Raw genomic sequence first — 3572 nt, forward strand, 5'->3', positions numbered from 1 at the left:
ATGAGACGGCAGTGACAGTCCTGCCAAGTGACATCACTGACATGAATGGATGACTTCAGTCACATGACTGGATGACTTCAGTCACGTGACTGAAGTCATCCAGTCACGTGACTGGATGACTTCAGTCACGTGACTGGATGACATCAGTCACATGACTTCAGTGCCAAACAGTGCACACTGGTGCCTACCAGTCAAAACCACCTCAGACTGTATCATTCTATATGCTTGGCTGTAGTGTGTGTGTGTGTGTGTGTGTGTGTGTGTGTGTGTGTGTGTGTGTGTTTATAAAAAGGCAAAAAAGTCTTTTTTTCAGCAACAGAAATTTAATACAAACACAAAATGAAAAGCAGAACAAGCCAGAACCCAAAATATGGATTTACAGAGGAAGCGTGCTGGGCCCAGAACCCAGAGGTGGATGGATCAAAACCATCCTCTGCTAAAAGGGAACAAAATAAACCTGGTTGTTTTGAAATGTGAATCTGTTGAAGAGGGTGGAAATGGTGAGGTAGTCAGTTGTTCCTTTTGTTTTATGACAGAGACCTCATTGTTAACTAAATCATTTTAATTCTTTACTTGAAGATTCACGCTTTTTCGCTCAAAATGTTTGACAACTTCCTCCATGCTGGTGCCCCATCACACACAACAGGTGCACTTGTCCTCTTTTCTCCTCTGACCCTCAAACATTCACTGTCTTCCAGTGAACGTCCAATTGTCCTCTGAAATAAGAGATGAATCTTTCCCTGCTGAGACTCCTGATCTCTGACTGTCACTAGCATGTGCTAGCAGAATACAGCACTCCTTCTTCATGATCTGTCTTTGTCTCTGACCAGCTCTCCTGCTCTCTTTCCTCCTACCAGTCAAAGCAGACATCCGCACCTACTGATCCTGGATCTGCTGCCCGTTCCTGCCTGGTAAAAGAAGGAACCAGCACCTGGTTCTACAGGCTGAATTAACTCCAGGATGTTGCCCCAGCTGGCACCAGGTGCTGACCCAGGTCCTGCATGGGAGATACTGTCAGTTCTGTTCTGCCCTGCTCACAACCACAGGCTGGTGTTGAGGCCTGCAGCAACCAGGGCCCCAGTCACCAAGAGTATAAAGGCTGGTCATTGTGGCAGTGGGAGGAGTCAAAATGAAGACAGACCAATGTGAGCAGGACGTTCCTGGAGAAGTCAGAAGAACTTGACCATGTTTCCTACAGTACCCAGGAGGCCTGGTAGTTGTTGAAGGAAGCTCCAAAAGCAAAGAGCAGACAGCAGGACATCAAAAGAAAAGATCCAGACACTAAAACTACAAGTAGAAACAAGAAGAAATACTAAAAGCTTTGGAAAGATACTACAAGGTTGGATATACATTATTATATACACTACTATTCTCATTGACTCCTAAAGAGGGACAGGAAACATTAGAATGTGGATCAGATCAGCTGATTTCAGTGTTGAGTCCATCCCTCCATCCACTTTCTGTTCTTATCCTTTAAGGGTCATGGAGGGGGGGGGGGGGCGATCCCAGGTGACATTGTTCAAGAGGCAGGGTTCACCCTGGACAGGTCACCAGTCCATCAGGAGAAATGAGGTGGTCGGTATCATGCAACCTAAACTAAAACATTAGTCAGATCAAATTCAGATTAAAGCAAGAGTCTCCAGATCAAAGTCAGAATTCCTGATGATGTCATCAGGGCTTTGACAGTAGCTAGAATTCTGTCTTTGATCTCAGGAGGACATGAAAGAAACACAATTTAGAAAAGTATATGAGACCACGGCAGCATGATGGTGCAGTGGTGAGCACTGTGGCCTCACAGCAAGAAGGTTCTGGATTTGAGTCCAGGCTCGGGTGCAGAATCTGCATGTTCTCCCCGTGCATGCGTGGGTTCTCTCTGGGTACTCCGGCTTCTTCCCACCGTCCAAAGACATGTAATTTGGGATGAGGCTGATTGGACACTCTAAATTGACTGTAGATGTGAGTGTGAATGGTTTTGGTGACCTGTCCAGGGTGAACCCTGCCTCTGGCCTGTAGATGCTGGGATAGGCTCCAGCCTCCCCTCGACCATCAATGTAGGTCTTTTGTTAACTGCATGCCACATGAAATTATTATTGGTCACTTTCCTAGCAACAGTCTCACAGTGGCAAGACAAGAACACTTCTACTTTTGATGTTGACAGTTTGTTCAACACTAAGATTCATCCAGTACCATGTTGTCAAACACTGGAACCTCCACAGCACCTGAACAGGGACTTGAACCCTGGACCCTCAGATTAAAAGTCTGATGCTCTACCGTCTGAGCTCCTCAGGCTCTTTCTACAGCATTGAGACAGGAACAGAAACACCTGTGAAGGTCAAACTGATGCTTTCTTGACTTGTTCAGTCCTCCATGTTAAAGTCCTCCATGCTTTTGATTGGCTCTGATTCTCTGTGGCAAAATCCAACAAGAGGCTCCAAAAATGTCCTGAATGTCACAAGAATGCACAGGACAAGATGTTAGTTTCCTTCATGTCTGCAGTTCCTCCACTGGAAAGTAAAGTCAATGCTGCTCCTCTGCTGAAACCTGGGATCGGACCAGGGACCTTTAGATCTTCAGTCTAAGGCTCTCCCAACTGAGCTGGTTCAGTTCTGAGTGAGGGCCCTGCTTCTCTCATTTATAATCTCTTCCACCCTCACGAGAATTTAGAGAGGATTGGAGCTTCTGAAGTCCTGACACAAATCAAACCAGGGACTTTGAACTACACAGTGAAGGAGTTGGTCATCAAGGTCGATGGCAGCTTCTTAAGTTCTAGCTTTGATCAAATATAAGAAATGTAAATGAATTCAACATTGATTGCATTTCCCTCCTTTCTTTGGTGCAAGGAACCGAGGACTGGAGCTCTAAGTTTTCCAGTTCCTACATCAGTGAATGGACTTTCTGTGCTGCAAGGAGCCAAAGCTACAAAGGAGGATTACAGTTTGTCCTTGCAGGAGTCAGTGACTTAATAGAGTCTAACAAAGGGTTGAACCTGAATGAGACAGTCACCCTTCAACATGGGGCCATGGCAGAGTGAACCAAGAACACTACAATGGGGGTGAGAGTGGAGCCATGATGGATTCACAGTTCATCACCTCCACCATCATGTGGACCACCTGATCACCTCTCCCTCAACCTCTAAATAACTCATTCCCTGACCGGGAATCGAACCCGGGCCGCGGCGGTGAGAGCGCCAAATCCTAGCCACTAGACCATCAGGGACCACACCGAGCTCTCAACAACAGAGACTATAGACAATGACTCAAGAACACAGGACTCTGTGGTCTCAGCTTGAGATACAGAGGGTCCACCAAGACCACCAGACACCTCAGCCCCCTAAAGACAGTCCACCCCCAGGATCAGCTTCTATCACTCAGTGGTCCAGAACCATGATGAAGCCTGATCAGGAATGTGAGCAAAGCTCTTGGAACAGGCCTGCTGCCACCACAACTAAGATCCTGCAGGTCACTAGAAACTCCAGTTTCCAGCTGACAAGTGGACTTTCCTCTGATCTGTGGTGGTGCTGAGTTTAGCAAACACCTCCAACAAGAAGATGAAGGAGGCCATCAACTCCTCCA

General features: G+C 46.7%; 1 non-coding gene across 1 annotated transcript; it reads right to left on the bottom strand.

The window, feature by feature from the left end:
* Window positions 1-3144: 3144 nt before the first annotated feature.
* On the bottom strand, window positions 3145-3216 carry trnae-cuc (transfer RNA glutamic acid (anticodon CUC)). Its single transcript has one exon. It is a non-coding gene; the product is annotated as a tRNA-Glu (tRNA).
* Between the last annotated feature and the right edge of the window lie 356 nt (window positions 3217-3572).

Source organism: Aulostomus chinensis, chromosome 1, assembly GCF_037954235.1.
Source record: "Aulostomus chinensis isolate RoL2024-O1b breed Wild chromosome 1, RoL_Achi_v1.0, whole genome shotgun sequence".
Classification (NCBI taxonomy): Eukaryota; Metazoa; Chordata; class Actinopteri; order Syngnathiformes; family Aulostomidae; genus Aulostomus; species Aulostomus chinensis.